General features: G+C 47.9%; 1 protein-coding gene across 3 annotated transcripts in view; it reads left to right on the forward strand.

Moving 5' to 3' along the window:
* CMKLR1 (chemerin chemokine-like receptor 1) overlaps window positions 1–23,097 on the forward strand; it is a 63,282-nt gene that overhangs the window by 12,607 nt on the left and 27,578 nt on the right. Inside the window, exon 2 of one of the 3 annotated variants that reach the window (XM_034791271.1) lies at window positions 11,630–11,901. The exons of 1 other annotated variant lie outside the window; for it this stretch is intronic. The gene's annotated coding sequence lies outside the window, so the exon portion shown is untranslated. The remainder of the gene's footprint in view (window positions 1–11,629; window positions 11,902–23,097) is intronic. One more of the 3 variants, XM_034791270.1, reaches the window with a different exon arrangement.

Consider the following 23,097-nt stretch of genomic DNA (forward strand, 5'->3'; position numbering starts at 1 on the left):
GTAGTGCCTCACCAATCTATTAGAATTCTTTGGGTGGTTTGGGGAGGTCTCTTATACATGGCCAGGCCTGACCCTCTGCAGATCACAAACCGAGTCAACCTGGCGCTAGTTATTCCTGTGGAAATTATTCTTTACAATAAAAAAGAAAAGTGTCCCCCTGTCTCCAGTCAAACATTCTGGATGGAGAATTTTCTCTCATGTCAATATCCTTTAGTCTTCACTCTATTGCTGAACATAAGAGTCACTGAGCTCTGCAAAGGGCTCTAAGTCTTCATGCAAACCTCATGCTCTGGATTTATATCTTCTAGGGCAGGACTATCCGCAAGTGCCGTTTGGCTTTCCATGATACGACTGTTTCTGTTTTTCATGCCTAGGCCCTGATCTTGTGCTTGTTGAAATCAATGGAAAGGCTCTTATTGACTCCTGTGGCCACTGGCTCAAGCCTTAAAACACACTGTTGGCGTACAGAGGAGTGCAAAAACCTGAAACGCCAGCTTATTGACCTCTGCCAAGACGCCATTGTGGACAACAACCTCAGTCAGCCTTTGTTAACCAAGACCACAGTCAGACTTTTAAAATTACAGTGGACTTGGCTGAATGTGGTTTTTTGGTTTCTTCTGACTAAGGAATTAGACTGAAATTTGGGAGAAGTGGGAGGAAATATAAATCAGAGTTTTATCGGTGGCTGGAGTATTAAAAAAACAGCATCTAAAAGTAGCCTGGTCATGTGCAGAAATATTGCCATTTTTAGATCTTGGATTCCTTCTGGCATTTCCTGTTCTGAAAGTGAATGGAACTTCCATATCTCCGGATTGTTTAGGGCTTTCCAGGGCCGAAACATTTCCATCCCCTCTTGCAAAACGCAGAAAAGGTTTTATTAGCCTGAACAACCTGCTTGCCTTCCGCCCTTTATGTTGCATCCTTCTGGCTTCCCTCCAGTTTTGCTAGCAGCTGCCAGATGTCTTTCCTTGCAGATCGGAACAGAACTTTAAAATTCAGTACATTTGGCACCAAGAGTCAATGTCTGATCCCAGAGAGTTCACAATAGACTGCGAAGAGGTAAAAGAAGATCTCACAAAACTGGGTGACTGGGCAACAAAATGGCAGATGAAATTCAATGTTGATAAATGCAAAGTAATGCACATTGGACAACATAATCCCAACTCTACATATAAAATGATGGGGTCTAAATTAGCTGATAACACTCAAAAAGAGATCTTGGAGTCATTGTGGACAGTTCTCTGGAAACATCCACTCAATGTGCAGCGGCACAGAATGTTGAGAATCATTAAGAAAGGGATAGATAATAAGAGAAAATATCATATTGCTTCTATATAAATCTGTGGTACACTCACATCTTGAATACTGTGTGCAGCTGTGGTCACCCCATCTCAAAAAAGATATTGGAATTGGAAAAGGTGCACAAAAGGGCAACAAAAATGATTAGGGGTATGGAACAGCTTTCATATGAGCAGAGACTAATAAGTCTGGGACTTTTCAGCTTGGAAAAGAGACGACTAAGGGCATAGGTGCTGGAACTGCAGCACCCCCTGGCTTGAAGTGGATTCTATTATAAACAGGGTTTATGGTTTGGTTCAATGGCTCACAGCACCCCCACTATACAAATTGTTCCATCATCCCTGACTAAGGGGGGATAAAATAGAGGTCTATAAAATCATGACTGGTGTGGAGAAAGTAAATAAGGAAGTGTTATTTACTCCTTCTTATAACACAAGAACTAGGGGCCACCAAATGAAATTAATAGGCAGCAGGTTTAAAACAAACAAAAGGAAGTCTTTCTTCACACAACACACAGTCAGCTTGTGGAACTCCTTGCCAGAGGATGTTGTGAAGGCCAAGACTATAACAGGGTTCAAAAAAGAACTAGATAAGTTAATGGAGGATAGGTCCATCAGTGGCTATTAGCCAGGATGGGCAGGGATGGTGTCCCTAGCCTCTGTTTGCCAGAAGCTGGGAATGAGCGACAGAGAATGGATCACTTGTTGATTACCTGTTCTGTTCATTGCCTCTGAGGCACCTGGCATTGGCTACTGTTAGAAGACAGGATACTGGGCAAGATGGACCTTTGGTCTGACCCAGTATGGCTGTTCTCATGAAGGACATTAAGTTAGTTTGCATTTTTTTCCACTCTAATTCACTTCTTTTCAGTTATAGAATCATAGAATCATAGTACTCGAAGGGACCTCGAGAGGTCATCTAGTCCAGTCCCCTGCACTCACAGCAGGACTAAGTATTATCTAGACCATTCCTGGCAGGTGTTTGTCTAACCTGCTCTTAAAAATCTCCAATGATGGAGATTCCATAACCTCCCGAGGCAATTTATTCCAGTGCTTAACCACCCGGACAGTTAGGAAGTTTTTCCTAATGTCCAACCTAAACCTCCCTTGCTGCAATTTAAACCCATTGTTTCTTGTCTTCTCCTTAGAGGTTAAGAAGAACAATTTCTCTGTCTCCTCCTAGTAACAACCTTTTATGTGCTTGAAAACTGTTCTCATGTCCTCCCTCAGTCTGCTCCAGACTAAACAAACCCAATTTTTTCAATCTTCCCTCGTAGGTCATGTTTTCTAGACCTTTCATCTTTTTTGTTGCTCTTCTCTGGACTTTCTGCAATTTGTCAACATCCTTTCTGAAATGTGGTGCCCAGAACTGAACACAATACACCAGCTGAGGCCTGGGTAGAGTGGAAGAATTACGTCTCTTGTCTTGCTTACAACACTTCTGGCTAATACATCTCAGAATGATGTTTGCTTTTTTTGCAACAGTGTTACACTATTGACTCATTTTTAGCTTGTGGTCCAGCTATGAGCCCCAGTTCCCTTTTTGCAGTACTCCTTCCTAAGCAGTCATTTCCCATTTTGTGTTCTACTTCCCCAAATCCTTGAATCTATTTCATCTTCTTAGAAAGTTTGAGATGCAAGTCAGTTCCCCCTGAGATATGCCGTGGCCATCTTCCACAATGAGCTAGGTGAATGTCTACTCACTCAGTTCTTACTTCCAGAAACAAACCTCCAATGGGTATTGTGTGTAGCTGATGAATAACTTCACACCTTTTGAGAAGAATGGATTCTTGCCAGTGCTTTGACTGAGGCTATGATGGGGGAGGGGGGCTGATAAATATGTGACCTAATGGCAGTTTTCTATTTTGGTTCTTGCTACTTGAACTTGGAACCACCTTTAAAGCTGAGAACAATCAGCTTTTGCTGAGGAGTTTTATTTATGAACTTTCCATTGGCCGGGCACGGGGTTCTACTTCTGCCTAGTCTTATGTGCTGCCAACCTTGGCCAAATGGAGGTGACTGCATCTTGGAAGTAGTCAAAATACAAAGACCATCTTCATTGCTACTTCAGGCATAAATTGGTTGTCAGATGGGATCAGGAAGAACTTTGTTTGCCTGGCATTATATTTCGTCATGAAGCGCATTGCACTTTTTGTGGACTGTACTTTCCATGGACATATCTGACACTGGTGCCTTTGAGATAGGATATTGCATGAGATGGGCATGTTGATCTGTTATGAAGTGGTGTAACCCTCCTGCCCATCTAAGTTGGCAGAACAAGGGCCGGGTTCTGTATCTAGGGGTTCCGTTTCAATAACGCAATGCAAAACCATCTCGAGCACCCACCCAGTGACCTGGGACAATTACATACCACCCCCTGGGCGCCTCTAAGAGGCAATACTTCCCCTCTCGCAAGCACGGAGTCTGAGTGTAGCAGAAAATGTTTAATAACATGAGGTAAACGACATCAGCATTAAATTGGAAAAAACACCACAAACAGGATTCATAACACAAACCATGAGCAAAAGACCCACCCCAGCAAATTGGGCCATGTCCTTTCCCTTTGGTTCTTGAATCCAGCAACCCAAAAATCACCCAGAGTCCCCAAAGTCCAACACCCCCAAAGTCCCTAGGGTCCAGCAACCACCCAAAGTCCCAAAAGTCCAACAACCCCCAAAGTCTCTGTCCCTGGTCAGTGCAGCCCCAGAGTAAAAGGGGGGCACGCAGGGTGTTAAGGGGCACCTTATGTGATCCAAGGCCAACCGGCCGCCTCTCCGTGGGGTTCTGCCGCAGCCTTCACCACGAGCCAGTCCACAAACTGCCGTCCCACAAACTGCTCTGCTCTACGAGCTGCTCCGCTTCACTCACCGACCTGTGAGCCACTCCAGCCGTCCCCACAAACGGCTCCGCTCGCTGTTCCTTGGGCTGCTCCAGCCATCCCCACAAACTGCTCCGCCAGCAGCTTAGCAATATAGCTTCAGGCTCCCCCACTAGTTAACACTGCACTCAGTGATCTCAGCTCTTAGTAACTTTAGCTCTTTTGTGATTTCAGCTCGTAGTAGGGGAGCCCCAGTGCTGGTGCACCATTGGCCCAAAGTGAATTCAGCTCAGCAGCCTGTAACTAGACTCCTAAAGGACTCAAAGTTAGCTCTAGAGAGTCCTGTGGCACCTTTAAGACTAACAGAAGTATTGGGAGCATAAGCTTTCGTGGGTAAGAACCTCACTTCTTCAGATGCAAAGTTAGCTCTGACATTCAACAGTAGAGAGAAGATGGTGTAATTGGTGTTTCAGGCCCTCAACGGAGGCCCATACTATCAGGTGCAAATACCTGTCCCCATCCTCTCTCAATTCATTAGGTTTTGTAACCCATGCCCCTTGTCAAGCAAGTGGTACTTAGTTAATGGTGAATCCTTCTGTCATAGAACAGTTCCACTGGCCTTGATTCACAGAATCAGGGTAACAAAACTTTATTCTTCCTGCCCCAATAACAGAGAAACTGGGGATCCCACACCAGCCAAAGTAACCACTTTCAGTTGCTGTTGTCTCATGCCAGGCAGGTGGGTGTGCCCATGCAAACAAGATCAGCCCCTGGAGTTCTTTTCCACACTCGCCATAATTCACCACCAGATGTCAGGACAGAGCTCATCCTGACTCTGCTTACATCGGCAATTCCTACAACCTCTGCTCTTCCATCTAAATTTGCAGGGTCCAGAAGATTTAATCCTTATACCAGGAGAAGTTTTATCAGAAGTTTCTCCCTTAAAATTCAGTTCCCAAACTTGTGACAATATAACTACAAATGTAGAGAGCTAAGTAATTCACCAGGGGTGGGTGTGTTGGATTGTAAAGCTGGAGGCCCTTGGTTTTGAAAGGAGCTGGGAAATCAGTGATGCAAATATTTGATTTTCTTCATGCTCTGACTGTTTATTAAACCTCAAGAATGTGACTCTTAATTAAGTTTCCTCTGTCCCAGTACCTGACAATGCAACCAGGTGAGGGAGACAGAGAGCCAGGTGTTTAGATACTCAGTTTTTATTCCATCCTTACTCCAGTGAACTCCCACTGAGCAGACACTAAGTTAGGATCTCAGGCTTTTGGTCTATTTAAAGCAGAAATAGAAAACTCCTCTTTCGTCTGTTAGTTGTTTGCCCTTCCCCGTTCTGGGAAGGAACCATTCCTTTCATTATATGGTCCTGGGCTTCATCCACCCTTGTTCAAAATGACCCAGATGATGGGGCTTTCAAATGACTCAAGTAACTGGAGGGAGAGCGTTCCACAGTCTGACAGGCCTCACTCTTAGGAGATTTTTTTCCCCTTACATCCAGACTGGATTTCCTCCTGTTGCTCCTAGCTCAGTGCATTTTTTGATTCCAGAGCACGTCTATTACTTCTGGGCTGGTTTGTTTCATGTTTGTTCACTGAGGTTTGTGATCGAGGGATGCTGCTTTTCTTTCATGTTTAGGATGCTTCTTAATCTGACTGTCCCCTCCAGGTTTGCATGGGATCCTAGACAGTGGGAGGGGTAGGCAGAATGCTGTGCCAGAGACAGAGACTTTAGATGCTCCTTTCTCAACCTCCTGCTTCTTGTTGTTTTGCTTCACCAACAGCTGTCTCTTTCCATGGGTCCTTAGCACTGGCCTCTGTCACTCCTGCCACCCCCACACAGCGCCCTGCCGCCAGGATTGCAGTACTGTAAATTCACCTTCGATGCTTGAGTCCCAGTTCCATAATCATGCTCTAACCCCAAGAAGGTCTTGCTGAGGATGCATGGCCAGAAATACACCATTGTTAAAACCCAGCAAGGTTTGGGCAACTGCTTTGGGAAAAGAAAAGAAGAGTTCCTCTATGGATCTTCAAGTTGGTTTATTTCCAGCAACAAGAATATATATTCTAACATAAAACCTCTGTTCAGATACTGCTCAGGCTGCCCCACTAGCACTCAGCAGTCAGGAAATGGCAAAGTCAAGGTTGCACCAGTAACCTTAATTCTGCCCCCTTGTGCACATGTATTACTGTGACAGAGGGCCAGATTATTTTTGTACACTAAGGCCTCTTTGCATTACACTAGCAGGAAAAGGGGGCCTTACTATGTCTTTAAGGCCCTTTAGCACTGCCAGAGTGGTGTAAAAGAGGCCTTCTTGTAAATGTGAATCTGACCCACAGTCTTTAATTACGCAATCACATATTATTTCTTATTTAATACCACAGAAATCATACAGTCTGTGCTACGACCTTTGACACCCTTTCTGTTCTATTCAGGTTCTATCATGGTCATCGCCGTAGTATCTGAATGCCTGCTTGTCATGCTTTACGCGATGTGTAGCATTTTAGAGAGCCTTGCGTATGCTACATGTGCCAGACAAAGAGAGCCCTGCACCTTAGACTGTGCACTACAGGTTAAATACAAGCATAAGAGTCATGAAACAAATGAAATGAAAAAAACTCAACCTCCTTCTCTCCCTTCCTCTTCTCCTCCTCCGCCACTAGAAAAGAGAAGAAAGTTACACAGTGAGAGAAAGGGAAGTCACTTTCCTATCCCCCTTCTCCCTATGCCGGGGGAAAACAAAAAATGTGGAAGTGTTCCCCTCATTGAAACTTTTTAATTTTCTTGTTGAGCCCCCATCTCTCCCCAATTTTGTGTTCTGAATATTTTTTTTCCCAGAAAACTCTCCTATTTCCTGAGCGACTCTGGCGAGTAGCCCCTGCTCTCTTCACTGCAGGGCCAAGCAGCACAGGGCGGGACTGGGCCTTACACTCTAAAGGCAATAGCGATGATGTAATATCCTTGGGCTTCTGTAAGGCGTATGACTTGGTACCGCATGACATTCTGACGAAAAAAACTAAAATGATGTAAATTATTCTGGCACACTTTAAATGGATTAAAAACTGGCTAACTGATAGGTCTCAGAATGTAACTGTAGATGGAGAATCATTCTCGAGTGAGTCTGCTTCTACAGGGGTCCCACAGGGATCGGTTCTTGGCCCCAGGCTATTTAGCATTTATATCAATGACCTGGAAAAGAACATAAAATCATCCCCGATAAAGTTTGCAGGTGGCACAAATGTTGAGGAAGTTGTAAATAATGAAGAGGATGGGTCATTGATACAGAGTGATCTGGATCGCTTGGTAACCTGGGCACAAGCAAACAACATGTGTTTTAATACAGCTAAATGTAAATAGAACATCTGGGATCAAAGAATCCAGGCCACACTTACAGGATGGGGGACTCTATCCTGGGAAGCAGTGACTCTGAAACAAGATTTGGGCTTCCTGCTGATAATCCGCTGAACATAAGCTCACAGTGCTATGTTGTGGCTAAAAGAGCTAATGTGATCCTGGGCTGCATAAACATGGGAATCTCGCATAGGAGCAGAGAGATTATTTTACCTCTGTGTTTGGCACTGGTGCGACTGCTGATGGCATAACATGCCCAGAATTCAAGAAGGATGTTGATAAATTGGAAAGGGTTCAAAGAAGAGCCACGAGAATGACTAAAGGGTTAGAAAATCTGCCTCATAGTGATAGAATCAAGGCACTCAGTCTATTCAGCTTAACAAAGAGACGGCTAAGGGGTGACTTGATCACAGTCTGTAAGTACCTATGTGATAATGGGCTCTTCAGTCTAGCAGAGAGAAACTTATTCCAACCCAATAGCTGGAAGGGGCAGCTAGACAAATTCAGACTGGAAATAAGGCATATATTTGTAACAGTGAGGACGATTAGTCATTGGGACAATTTATCTAGAGTCGTGGTGGATTCTCCATCACTTGCAATTGTTAAGTCATGATGGAACATTTTTCCAAAAACATTTGCTCTAGGAAATTTTTGGGGAAACTCTTTGGCCTGCATTATCTAGTGGTCAGGCTAGACCATGTGTTACCTGGGCTGCAGGGGTGGCAGGGCAGAGGCAGCCCGGACCCTGACCCTGGGCCCCTGTCGCATGGGCCGGCTGCCCACCCGCCTACTCTGGACCCCCGCCGTGCAGCTGCCCCGGACCTTGTGGGGCTGGACCTTGTGGGGCTGGGCAGGCCTGACCCTGACCCTGCCACACTAGGCGGTGGGACAGCCCAGACCCCTCCACGCCAGACAGCTGGGAACCTGGTGGACCCCAGCACTCAGGCCGGACTTTAGCACACAGCTGAGCTGGGCCCGGCTGTGTGCTAATTGGGCCGCGGGTTGAGACCACTGGGCTAGACAATCACTATAGCCCCTTCTGGCCTTGAAATCTATGAATCTACTGCCTCGCACAGCCGAGTGAGGGCTGTGGCAATCCAGCCCCTCAGGGCAGTATGCAGGTGAGGCAATCTAAGGTGCATAACTAATGCAATTTATCACATGGCTGCCATGTGCAAATCATTGAGTTAGCCTTCCTACCGCTGCTACCAGTGCCCTTCCTCCCACAACCCCCCCACCAGTTCATTGCTCCCTTCTTCCCTATTTCGATTGTGTAGCCTGAGCTATAACTGATGTGTTAATTATATTGAATCCCCAGTTATCACTTTGAGGGTGACAGGTTCTTGTACCAAGCTCAGGCCCAGTATATTTAAACGATTATGTAGTTGGGAACCCCGATGTGCACAGTTGCAACAGTCACACTATAGGGACTCCTCTAGATTTACATATAGTTTATGAATACATTTAGCACAGTCACAACCACCCCAACTCAGGAAGGTAGATCGAGATACTGCAGAACGGACCCATATACTCACATCATCCCTTGCAGAACAAGCTGAAATGTGAGCCATCGTCTTCCTCATCACCATCACCTTCTCCCTCATCGCCAGTGGCATCATTTTGGCACCTCCCAAGGACTGCATCTCCTTCTCCTACCACCGCTAGGCTGGGATACAACTCTTATAAGATGTTACGCTGATGCCACTATGTTTGATGCATATTCAGTAGAGGATTTCCCCCTTTTCCTCATTTGTATTTCCTCACCTTACTAAGGTTGGAGTTTCTTCTGTAGATTAGTATATTAACCATCTCAACTTATTATCACATACGTCAGTTCATTACCATGGCCCTCTTGTGGTTAGGTGTCTGAGGATGTGGCGCATGTACGTATTATATATGTCAACTTGACACTCTTGGGGTTGAAGCATGTTCCTGTGGGCAGAAATTTCCCTTAAACACTCTTTTCAGCTCTTCAATACTTGGGGTTTCCATTGGGCTGTTTATCTGTGTAAAGTTTATCTGTTCCAAGTTCGTAGGCCTCAAGCCTTTACGCTAGCTACTGAAGCCAATGTCTTACAGGATAAAGGCCTGTAGGTTCTTTGTGTTACTGCTGAATATAATAAAAGCAGAATATAATTGTGACACATGGCCAAAAAGCTTTAAACATCCTGCAGGAAGAATGACTCAAATTCAACCCTTAAAGTCATGTGGGGAGATAATCTTTGTGTTTTTTGAGTATTTACATGTATATGGGTAATGGTCAACAATGTAATCAACAGTCCCTGTCTGTGCTGTATTCTGATAATTCAGAGATAAAAAAAAAAAATCCTAGCATTTAAATGAATTGTAAACACAGGCTATCTCTGTATTCATCTCTCTTTGAAATGTATAGCAAATCATCTGTGAATGGTGGAGGAACGATCCAATGGCCTTATGTTAATTCGTATAGCTAAGTGCCGGTGATGGACCTCCTTCAAAGTCATCCCAATTCCCTTTTGTTCCCCGAGGAAATCCCAACTCGTCAAAGAGGACATGAAATTGTATAAAAGAGCCTTGGGTCCTGATCCCTGTTAATCTCAGTTTAAGCTTAAGCTTCATCAGGGGAAGTTTGAGTTGCAAGATGAGATCCCAGTTCTGCTGGTACAGCTCGAATATGAGATTGGACATTGGACTATAACCTATGAACTATTTCTGAACGAACCCTTTGCAACTACAAAGCTCACCATCTCTGCTATGAATCTGAATCTCAAGAACTGAATTCATGTCTGTCTGTATATTGATCTTTTAACCATACTCTCTCTCTCTTTTGTTTTTTAATAAATTTTAGTTTAGTTGAAAAGAATTGACTGTAGCATGTATTTGGGTAAGATCTGGAATATTCAATAACCTGGGAGGTAATGTGTCTGATCCTTTGGGATTGGTAGAACCTTTTCTTTTATACGATGAAATAAGATTTTCAGAAATCATCATCATATTTGACTTGGGTACCTGGATGAAGGCCTGAGGCTGGGTCACTTTAAGGGAACTGTTTTGTTTTGGACTTCTGAATAACCACTGCAGTAGTAGAGAAGCTGTTTTATGCTGGCGTGATACACTTAAGTATTGAATTATCCACCAGCTTTGGGGTTTGTCTGCCCCATTCTTTGCAGTTCACCCTAATTGAGTGACCTCGGCTGACTCCCCGCTGGGACCCCGGTCACAATAATGCAAAACAGTGAATATAATAAAGGCAAGATCGCCCAGTGGGTGACAATGGCAAGTGCTCTGTGTTTGTGCAATGCCTTGCAGAACGGAGTCTTACTGGGTATGTCTACACTGCATCTGGGAGGAGGCAGATGTGCAGATGGTTTGTCTTGGGCTGGAGCTCGGCCACTCAACCCTGGGGTGGGGAGGAGAAGGGGATGGCTTGAGAGCCTGCATGCCAGCCCGAGTCGCAACCTCGAAGCAACATCTGCACAGCTATTTTTATCACGCTAGCGCAAGCCCCACTCACACAAGCCTGTGGCCATGAGCTGGGAGACTTCCTCCCAGCTGCCATGCAGACATGCCCGCGGGGCCCTGGGGGCACTACCACAATCCAAATGCTAAGTAATGACAACCAGAAAAGCCGTCTGAGAAAGTCAATCTGAAGCAGAAGTTGCAGAGGAAACTTTTTGAAGTCAGATTTCAAGAGGGGAAGTGACTCAGTGCCTTGGAAAGAGATGGGATGGTTGGGAGACTACCAAAGAGAGGTGGCAGCCTCACACACTGGGATCAGAGATTAATGGCTTAATTCTAGCCAGATTAGAGAAGCTGTACACATTCCTCTTGAGCCTCGCTCTAACCACATCAGGGGAGGGAGGGGCTCCGCTTTGGAGGCCTTTGGACCCCATAAGCCACCATCAAACAGAACTCAGAGTATGTCACATTTTTGGCAAGAATACATGAGGCCCAGCTGATTTCTGTCTAGGGTTGGGTCACCGGCAGGACTCCTGCCAATTTTGCTAGATCACTGTGTTATTTTCAGATGTTGCTTTAAGAGGAAACCCAGCCAAAAACCCCATCCTGAGATTTTGGTGTGGCTTTTTTTCTCTTGCCTTAAGATCAGATCGGAAAGGCACTGTGTGCACTTACGTGTGTGTGTGTATCCAGGTATGTGTGTGTCTCTCTGTTGAAGGGCCATAGAATGATTTTGCCCCTGGAGAAGGTGCAACATCAGAAGGTGCAAGATAAACCTTAACCAGCTCTTTGCACGGTGCTGAATGCCTTCTCTCCTTCGAGGGGCCGACCTACCCAGAGCTTTGCTGCAGCCGATGGGGAGCTGATTCCATGTGGCAACTCATTGATGCAGTCGGTGAACTCTGCGTAGTTTCATCCTGTCTTTAATACCTGGTCTGGGCAGTCCAAGGAGAGAGAAGCAGGCCCAAGGAGGACAGCGCCAATCAGAAGGTACTGAAACATTTTGAAGTTGGACCAACGGGACAAGGATGGGGTGAGCTGAGCTGCCCTTCCCACCCTCCTCCCACCTCTGAATTTCTCTGCAAACCCCGTGCCCTCCATTAGATGTGCCAGGGTATTTTACGCAACCAATCCTTAAAGAGCTCTTTTACGCCCTTAAACCATTTCAAAATAAATTGGTGCCGGCAGCCCAGGGCTCCTGACGCCTAACCCCGCAATCAGCACTGAAACTTGCTGACGGGGACACAGCTATTTAGGTCGGAAGCTCCACAGGGACCTAATCAAATGGCGGGAGAGGGGGGAGGATGATTGGGCAGCTGCAATTCGATTTGGAGAGATGCATGATGAGGAGGAATGATCTAAACTTCTCCCCTGTGCGGAAAGGGTCTGAATGAGCAGGTGCCACAAAGGGGAAAGGAGCTAAGAGCCCCCTTTTGAGAGCTTGATGCAGTGGCCTGGCCGGTGTGCAGAAGCTAGAGTAGAAAATAGGATGCTCGGATGTGTTACCGGTGGGACGGAGGGTACTATCAAGGCATTTATAACATGATGGTGTGTCTGCTGGGGGAGTGCCGGGTTCACATTCAAAAGCGATAAAGGAGATGCTCAGAAACAGTTCAGAGGGACTTAGCAGGGGCTCTTGTGAAAGACACATTGTGATCTTGATTTTGTTGTTTTACCCTAAAGAGGAGAGTAAGAGGTGTCTTGACAATAATAAACCCCAGTTGTGTGGTTCGGGCTAATCTCCCCTGTAACGTGTGAGCAAGGAACCGCGCAGTGAAACGGAAAGGTAGTACATTTATGGTTCGGGCACGACTTCTTGTACAGCCGACCTGTGGGACTCCCCGCGACAGCAGTCCATGGAGACTAATGGTGTCAGGACATTTTTTTAAAGGCCTGAATAGGTTTGTGGTTGTTAATAGTATTTGCTGCTGTCTGAGTTTGACCTATGGTGGAAATGCAGTTATGACTAATGAGTCTGGGCATCTAGATGCTGAGCACCTTTGAAGTTATTCAATAGATCGCCATCCCATAATCGAAGTCCCCCAGGCCATAGCATCGCAGCGAGGGGCAGGCGTCCTCTGCACTTGTTTGGCCGGGCTGTGTTCCCACATGGCTGGCTGCAGAATAAGAACCGGTATACAATAGATATGAGAGCAGATACCCCATTGGCCTGGTCTGATGTCATTCCTCTGTTCAGCGAAACAGACAGCGATATTCTAGAAACAAGGCGGGTGAGGTCGTATCGTTTACTGGGCCAACTTCTGTCCATGAGAGAAACAAGCTTTCGAGCTTCCCCAGAGCTCTTCTTCAGGCCTGGGAGCCTACCACAGCTATAGCAAGGCTGTGCATAGCGATCAGTCCGACAGATTTATTTAGAGCCTTTTCACAAATGGATTAAAGTCGATCCCTAGGAATCAGAGATTCATTAAAGCAGCAGAGTGAGCGGTTCCACGAATCCACCTCCTGGGAACTTCTCACAGTCCTGCCTGTCTTGAGAGGAGCACTCCTTCATCCTCTGATTATTCAGCACGGAATTCAGCTTCCGCACTAGCCTGAATTACCCCCAGGAATTAGCAGAGAAACACCCAGAATTGCTAATGAAGCAGATCATTTGCTCCACAAGCTAATTTGAGGGACCCCACAGACAGACACTTCCTCCCAGCCTAGGGCCCTCTTCTCCTAGACACACAGTTCCGCCAAGACGATGGACTCTTGTCTTCTTCGGGCTCTTGCATCCCTTATCGATGAGCCAGCCGAGACCCAGCCAGCAGCGCTGGGCTGTATTGACATCTATTTTTCTGTCTCTAATTTACTGCTCCATGTTCTCTCATCTACCTGCCTGACGTCTAAGAGGAAGGCAGTGTCATGGGGTAGGGGTACTAGAACATTAGAAAACTAGAAAAGGGGGAATGAGATTGGCTGGGTGAAGAAAGTATTCAGCTCTCTACCTGAGAAGCAGGTCACCTTTCAATGGCCGGGTGGTTGCAAGTGAAGGCCAGTCATTTAAATCGCTGCAAAAGTCTTGAGCAAAATGGTAGCTGGAGGCAACAGGAAGATTTTGACATCAACCTACAAGAAGTCAGTGCATGTTCCTAACTTGCCACAGCAGATGAAGGTCATTCCACACCTGCTGGTGCTCCTGGATTGGGGCAGGAAAGTTTCTCTGCTGAGTTCTTGTGTGCCTGGCAACTGAACCTAGAGATGGAAAGGTCCAATGAGATCCATTGTCTGCCCAGGGCGTGTTCAGGACTCATTCCCTACTCTCCAGTGTTCTGGCCTGTCTAGTTCGAAACGCCCCCAAGGGTTGAGCTGATTGGATCTCACGCCTAAGCTATTCCCTTGTAAATTTAAATATCACAAGACAACTGTGCGGGTAGACGAGTTTGCTATGCACCCACTTTGGCGTTTCTGCAACCTTCAAGTGCATTCTTGCCAAAATTCTGTTCTCCTTTCTCCAGAAGAAACTCCAAAATTACCGGCCACGTTAGCAACTTTCCTCCTGATTTAACTTGGGGTGGTTTTGTAAGAGGCAATTGTGAAAGAATAAACAGGACTGACGCTAGTGTATCGAATTCCTCTTTTCAAGCATTGGCTCACTTTGGTTATGAAGGATCCAGTGCTGATGTAAGAAGTCAAATCTTGCTGTGTTCAGCAAGTGCGGGTCCTGTATCAGCGGGAATCAGCCCAGCCCTTGCTAATTGCTGCTTGACGACTATAACAACGTCTCATGGAGGGTGAAATTCACCCTCTGCAAAGGGGAACAAAGGGCTCTGTGCACTATTCAGGTGGGACTTCGGTGTGGCAAAGACATAGTGCAGGCCCTCTGAACAGGAGTGAATTTCATGCATAGCCCCAAATAAATAGTGGTGGGCATGAATTGCGCAGCGTGATGCCGCTGATTCTCTCTGGGCTTTCCCCAGTGTCTTTTTGAGTCTCACGGGTTGGTGGCGGCGGTTGTTTTGATTGGCAGGAGTACTGGTGTCTGGTTTTCTCTCTTCATTTGTTTTCAGAATTATTCGCTCCTGCAAGCCACTCCCTTCTGCCTCCGGGTCTCCAAGCCAGGTTCCTCTCCCTCGCTGATCACAAGGCAATTCCATTTACAAGGTGTTACACGAAACAAAACTGGGCGGGGTCTAGTCCCCCTCTCCTTGTCCGGCAGCAGCCTGGGGTTCCTCAGTGGCCTCCTGGACTTTGCCATGGCGCTCACAAGCTGAGATGTCACAGCCGCAAACCTCCAGTGTAAACAGACCACACACAAACCCAGCAAACCCAGAGACGTGTGGCCCACTCCCGCTGCTCACCGCACTGCCTCCAACTCTGCGGCCTAGAATGTGCCGACGCCCACGTAGCTCTAGGAATTAAAATAATGTCCTTGAATGAAGTACTTGTAACTCAGCTCTACTGCATTCTCCCACCCCCGCCCCATGAGCCACTGAACATAAGAACATTAGAACGGCCATACTGGGTCAGACCAAAGGTCCATCTAGCCCCGTATCCTGTCTTCTGATAGTGGCCAATGCCAGGTGCCCCAGAGGGAATGAACAGAGCAGGGAATCATCCAGTGATCCATCCCCTGTCACCCATTCCCAGCTGCTGACAAACAGGGGCTAGGGACACCATCCCTGTCCATCCTGGCTAATAGCCATTGATGGACCTATCCTCCATAAACTTATCTAGTTCTTTTTTGAACCCTGTTATAGTTTTGGCCTTCACAACATCCCCTGGCAAGGAGTTCCACAGGTTGACTGTGCGTTGTGTGAAGAAATACTTCCTTTTGTTTGTTTTAAACCTGCTGAACCGAGGAATGACATCGGACCACTGCTCAGTGGGAAATCTTCTATCCCCCGAGGGGAACTATCCTTTCCACTGCTAGGTGCTAAGTCCATAGGCAGAAGTCTTTGGGGGCACAAATTGTACTATAGAACAGGAGAGAGGTATCCAGGTCCTGACGCGTGACCGTTGAGGTGTGTTTCTATTGCCTCCTGGAGCTGTGCTGAGGTCGCACATGTTCATGTACAGTCTTCTTGCTTTGGTTACTTGCTCCTTACTCTCTACGTTACCTCACCCTTGTCCTGTGTTAGTATTACACTGCCAGGCTAGTGGAGGGACCGTGCTCCAGGCTCTGATCAGAAACATGACCAGTGGCCTTCCTGATTCCTTAGCATTGTGCACACTGAGCTTTGGAGACAGCTGACACCCTGATTTACGTCCAGGAGGAAGCCAAGGCTGGCTAGGGAGTTTCTCTCTCTTCACTGCTAGGAAATCTCAAATGTCCCCAAATTGCTGGCAAGACTTCTGTCACTACTGGAGATCTAGGCACTGGCTGCAGTCGGAGAACGTTCCGCTCATGCTATTCCCTTCCACTGCCATATTTTGCTCGGCGTTTCTCAGAAGCGGAGACGGGTCCTGGCAGATTTGCCCGGACAGACTCCCTGTTCCAAAAAGCCCAAGGGAAGAAAGAGTGGTTTTGTCAGCCAGCAGCCTTCTCAGCAGCTGTTAGCACCTCTCAGTCAATCTGCCAGCTTGGAATGCTTCCCCCAGGAAGGGCACTTCAAGGAGCTGCTCTGTGCAAAGCTAGTGCAATGTCTGGGAGCCATCCCCTGACCAGACCTTTGGAATAACCCGAGAGAACTGCCCCACCCAGAGAATCCTCGCCAGGTTTTCCCGGAGCCCTGTGGGGCAGGCACAGGGCATTGGCTGTTTGGGAGATTACCCAGGCAGTGCAGACATGACAGATACAATTCATGGTTTCTATAGCTGGCTACCAACCCACCTCAATGCCTTAAGGGTCACCTAACAGGATGCCACATTTAGTACCGCTGCTTTTATTTAGGGTGACCAGATCACAACACTAAAATATTGGGACACATTGGGGTGCCGTCAGCCCCACCCACAGCCCACCCCCCACTCCTCCTAGGCTCCGCCCCAGATCCCGCTCCCTCCCTGCTCGGCTCCCTCCCACTGCGCCTTTCCTCATCCCCTGGCCCCATGCTGGCTTGCTGTGTCCCTCCTCAGACCCCCACCCACCACTCACCTCCTCACCCCACCCCGCCCGCTCGCCGCTTGCTCATCTCTTCACCCTCCCTGCCCACCACCCGCCTCTTCACACACACCCCCGCCCACCACTCATCCCTACGGCGCCGACTTCCCCTCTGCCGGGTAGGTGCTCGCCCACCCCCCGCCTCTTCCCACTCAAGCATCCGCCCTCACTCCGCCCCCATTCCACCCCCTTCCCCAAGTCCCCGCCCCTGCCCTGCGTCTTCTCCACCTCCTCCCCGAGCGCGTCACGTCCCCGCTCCTCCCCGTTCCCTCCCGGAAAGCGCTAAGTGCTGCCAAACAGCTGTTAGGCGGCAGGAAGCGCTGGGAGGGAGGGAGGAGCGGGGACGAGGCGCTCTGGGGGAAGGGGAGAGAAGGAAATGAGGAGGGGGGAGCTTGGCTGCAATTTTTCCCTGTGGGTGCTCCAACCCTGGAGCACCCACGGAGTCGGCGCCTCCCTCCCGCTCGCCTCCTTACCTGAATATCGGGACAAATGGCGTCCCGATCGTACATTGATCGGAACGCGGGACAAGGGTTAAATATCGGGCCAGTCCTCATTTTACCGGGACATCTGGTCACCCTACTTTTATTTGAAATGGAAAATAAAATTAGAAGGGATAAAAGCTCAGTATAACGTCTGATTAACCTGGAGAACTACCTCCCTCCTGATAGTACGCTGACAAACGTCTTGGTGAAAAATAAAGCGAAGAATTAGGCTTTTCGGAATAAAAATAGCCCCTGCAGTTAGGTGCTCAGAGACTATGGGGATGAACGCAGTATAAAAATGTAGTTGGCTGGTGTAGTTCTATCAGGTAACAAATACAAGAGCTATTAACCCTCAGACTTCAAGGCAAAGGTTGTTCAACCCCGGGGTCAGGAAGTGGATCATGCATCAGGGGATAATAGTTCAGAATCAGCCAAGGAGGTGAAGTTGAGGACTCGGAAAAACTGGCTCGAACGACCTGAGCCGGGGATGTTTTTATCAACCTCGTTTAGATGAGGTGCAAGTCTTGAAAGCTGCCAGGAAAGTAATTATCTTTCCCATTTTCAGCACTGCTTTGGTTTGCATTTGCAGCCCTCACCTGTAAATTGTGCCAAGGCAGCACTATTCCTCTGGTTGTTTTAATCACACTTTAAGATCTTCCCCGTGTATCTGCTGGAACAGTCCAGCCCCGTGATGGATATAGGGCTGGAGGATTTAAGGAGAAACCTAATGGGCTTTGAGGAAGTTCCAATGCGTGGCCTACAGCAGAATGTCTGGGAGGAAGAGCTGTGCGCTGAATGCTAATTTAAATGGACACCATTGTTGTTGGCGGGGTTTAGGACAAACTATTCACTGCATTGCCCGAGGAAGGTTACATTTGCTTGAATAGGGTCAGCTGTGTTCTCTTTGACTTGCTCATGGAGGAGGAAAGACTGAGACATGAGCGAATGGCTGCTGCGATATATTCCGCATACTCTACATTCAGGAGAAAACAGAATTTTTTAAAAAAATCAGGGAGTCAGATTAACAAACCCAATCCATTTATGACTATTTAAAATGATGAGATGCTTTTTCCTCCCCAGTTACGGAGTGTCAGAGCAGAGGGCTGGGAACCAGCACTCCTGGGTTCCTTTCACAAGGCCACCACTGACTCATTGTGTGTGGCCTTGTGCAAGTCACTTAACTGCCCCGTGCCTCAGTTTACCCATCTTTAAAAGAGTTACCTGCCATTCCAGTAGCACTGTGAGGCTTAATGTTTGAACAGCACTGCAAGTTCCTCTTCATCTCTCTTCTCTTTTCCACTATTTCTCTCCCACTCCATTTGTCTTTGTTTCTTTCTATCTTTGTCTTTTTTAAAACGTTGGGTAGGTTCTTGATACAGTGAAAAAAAACCCACTTTCCTTACGTTCTTACCGTGTTCAGGCTGACCTTATCTTTGTCTGTGCGTTCTCCCACAAGGGGGAAATCCTGGCCCCACTGAAGACAATGGAAGTTTTGCCACTGACTTCAATGGGGCCAGTCTGTCACCTGTGGCTTTACATGAAATGCTTTGTATGTTGTTGAAGAATCACAGAACTAATAACAACTGTTTCGGGGATTTGGCTACTTCCCTGGTAGTGGGCGAGTCTTCGCTACAGAACATTCACTACCCAGGAGTTCAAGATATGGGATTGTTTGTACATCTCCACTGGACTTTATTTTTCTAATTATGAGGAATACAAGCAGGGACTGATGTGGCTGGATAAGAAAGGCCCTCTAGAAATTCAGACCGTTCTACGCTATTAAGCTCTATACACTTGGACCGGGTTGGCAGCAGGATTTAAACAAAATTTTTTCTCCTACCCACTTCCTCTTCCTGTTTTTAAAAAATGTCCCCTGGTTGTGGATGGAGGGCTGCCTTCCCCTAGGTGGACTAGATCAGACTAGTTTATGTGTACAGCTGTTTATCTCCAGCAGATCAGCACATTGAGTTTATGCTTGTTAGAGGTGAAGACCACAAAATGTGTTTGCCAGGCTGCACAGATGCAGAAGGCTGCCAGAGGCGGTATCTGTGTGCACGAGCAATGTGTCGCGAATGGTTACGCACTGGTTAATGCTACAGGGGAAATGCTACTGGTGATTTGTTGGTGTAACTTGGGGGTCTTTGTTCTGCTCTGGGTTAGAGATGGGCAAACAATGGAGCAACCCACCAGATCCCCTCAACATTTGGAGGCTGGGACTGAGTTCCTGGAGCCGAACCCACCTCTGTGGTTTTGGATCCAGCTCGGAACAATCACTAGAGAACTCCAGGCAAGAGTGTGAAAAGCTCCCTGCTGGGATGGCACTATATGGGTGGGGACGTCCTCTCCCTTTCTGATGTTACCCACAAAATGCACCGTAAGGACGTAAAAGGACTCGGATTAAGCTCGGCCCAGCTGCATGCACTCATTGTAGTGTCCACCACTGGCCAAGATCTCCAAGAGCAGCTTGGCGCCCTCTGACCCAAACCCGGGACCTACCCTTGGCTTGGCTTGGTTTGAAGACCCAAACTCCGAACCCCAAGCTCAGCCCTATGTGGCTCTGAGCCCCTCTTCCTCTTTGGCTCAGCCCCACCATAACTGAAACATGCCAACAGTAACTTCACTGTAGCCATGGAGTGCAAGAGCATTGTGGGTAAACAGATGCAAACGAGCCCACGGAACAAAAACACATTGAATTGGCCATGGCTAATGCTTGCTCACACATATAGTGTGGTTCTTTGTCACTGGCTAGTGGCTTGACTAATTAACGAGGTTTATGCTGCTGCCTCTCAGCTAATGAACCTGGTCCTTAAACTCAGCCACTTTAATAACAATCCCTAACTCTTATCTAGCGCTTTTCACCTGTAGCTCTCAAAGCGCTTTACAAAAGAGGTCAGCACCAGTCTCCCCATTTTACAGATGGGGAAACTGAGGCACAGAGCAGTGACGTGACTTGCCCACTCCTGCCCAGAAGGCCAATGGCCAAGCCAGGAATAGAAACCAGGTCTCCTGAGTCCAAGTCCAGGGCTCTAGGCCCTAGGGAGTCTTTTACTCCTGGAGATGGCAGCAGCAGTCCCAGAGGTGACTCAGCCGGGGGTGTCATTACAGGGGGTGGAGAACAGCTGCTTCCTTTGCCTTGGTGGGAGGTCTTTTTATTCCGTGCGTGCGTTACTTCAGACCCGCCAGTGAGTGGATGCAGCTGGGCAGAGCTCAATCCCGCTTCTCTTTTATGGCCCTAAAATACATTTTGTGGGTAACGTCGGAAGGGGAGATTATTCCCCCTTCCAATAATCCTCCTCCTCCCCCCACCACAAAAAGCAGTGAAATAAAAACCAGCTGGCCAGAGAAGGCCGAACGACTGGGGTGATGAGGTCATCAAACGCAGACAGACGGCAGATGGAGTCGGTCCGCCCCGTCTAGCAACGCCCTCTGCATTCATCGCCTGAACCTTCTGCCCTGGTTTGGAGGTGTAGCTCTACTGAAAACAACCAGAGCCCGGGGACTGATGCAGAAACGCATGCCCACATTTTGCAGGGGCACCTTGGCTTGCCAAACGGAAGCCCCATTCGGAAAATGCAGACCGTGCTCTCAAAGGGATTCTTTGCCTTCACAGCGAGGTCAAGATTAACCTCCCCATGCTTTTCACACTGAGGCCTGCTGCTGTCTGTGTCCCACGCCCGCGGTGACGCCCCGGTTGTGCCCCGAGGAATGCCAACTGCTCCAAGCACTGATGCACTGCAGTTGTGTGGAGGATGCAGTTTTCTTCTTCGAAGAAGGAAGTAACCTGTGTGTCTCTCCGCTGTGGTTGGGAGCGGGGGACAGAGCGCTCTCCTGTCACTCGGTGAGTGTGACAGGAAGGAAGGGGGACTTTCCACACTTGTGTACCAGGCTGCCGGAGAGACCCAGAGCTCTGCGTCACCCGGCCAAAAGTGAGCTTCGCTGGTGCTTAGACTGTGTGTCAGCTTCCTGTCATCCCCTCGAGTCTTCCCCGGCCCAAACCTCACCTAGCAGGTCACAATTAGTGACCTCCAGCTCCCGAGCTCCTCAAAGCTCTGAAATGCAAAGCCTCTACCCCTGTGGGTTCCCAGCAGATATTAAGTCTGCTGCTCTGCTGAGTCAGTACATTGCAACGTGTTGATTCAACTGGGGTAAATACACCCTTCCCGTCAAACACAGCACTGAACTGGCTTGCAGGAAAAGTGAAACCACGTTGGGATCACTTAAACCGTGCTCTTTTGTTACCAAACCCAATGGGTCACAGCTCTGGGAATGTTAAACCTTGCATTTGGGGTCTGCGTGTCTTGGGAGGGGTGGGCGAGAGGGGTGGGTTTTCTTTGTTCCCTTGTTGTTGTGTCAGGGATAGGACCCCGCAGGGGATGCGGGGAGCAGAGCTCTACGCAACCTTGGCCTGGAACGGCCAAAGTCCTTAGTCCGAGCTTCACCGGCATTCACAAACCTCAGCCCCTGCTCGCTAAGTTGTGTCTGGGATTGTGTGCACTGCTGGGATGCCACCTCCTTTCCAGGGTCCCTCCCTTAGTGCCCCCCAAAAGCTCCAGGACTGTGGAGATGAGGAGAGGAGGTACCTGCTGAGGAGATGGGGTGGCTGAGAGGGGAAAGGACAGGGTCAATAGCATGGATTCCTTTGGAAGTTCCAGTTAGTGGAGTTATCAGTCTAGGTTACTTATATATCCCCGCCATGCCCCCGTGAGGCAGGGCAGTGCTATCATCCCCATTGTACAGATGGGGAAACTGAGGCAGATAACATATGACTTGCCCAACATCACAGTCTCCTACGTCCAAGGGTCTCTCAGAAAATACCAGCTGAGAAGTTTCTTGAGTAGCCTGGAAGGAATGGGTCAAGCTTCCTCCTGCCTGAGATTTGGGGAGGGGGGGGGCAATGTCCGTTCTCTTGTGAAAGGTCTCGTGCTCTTCATGATCTTTTCATGGGTGGATGGTGCTGCATGTCTGGCTTTGACAGAGGTGGGCTCCATCTGGGTTCTCACCAATTCACCTCCTGAAAAACACCTGCTTCCTTTGCCCAGCGACCACTGAGATGCAGTGATGGCCTTCAGAAAAGCATGCGGTAGGACTGTGTATCACAGGAGATGTTCCATTTGGTAGGATAAGCAGCACAGGGAGGAGGTCTGAGTTAGCTGTTACCACCCAAGCAAGCGATTGTGGAGTCATTGTAGATTGTTCTCTGAAAACATCTGCTCACTATTCAACAGCAGTCAACAAGGCTAACGGAATGTTAGGAACTATTGGGAAAGAGACCGAAAATATCATATGGCCACTATCTAAATCCATGGGGCACCCATACCTTGAGTATTGTGCCCGGTTCTGGTCGCCCGATCTCAAAAAGATCATAGTGGAACTGGAAAAGGTTCAGAGAAAGGCAACAAAAATTATCAAGAGTATGGAGCGGCTTCCATATGAGGACAGATTAAAAAGATTAGGGCTGTTTGGCTTAGAAAAGCTTGACTAAGGGGTGATATGCTCAAGTTCTATAAAATGATGAATGGTGGGGGGGAGAAAGTGATTAGCGAAGTGTTATTTACCCTTTCCCACAATACAAAACCCAGGGCTCACCCAATGAAATTAATAGGCAGCAGGTTTAATACAAGCAAGAGGAAGTATTTTTTCATACAACACACAACTAACCTGTGG

This window comes from Trachemys scripta, chromosome 15 (assembly GCF_013100865.1).
Source record: "Trachemys scripta elegans isolate TJP31775 chromosome 15, CAS_Tse_1.0, whole genome shotgun sequence".
Classification (NCBI taxonomy): Eukaryota; Metazoa; Chordata; order Testudines; family Emydidae; genus Trachemys; species Trachemys scripta.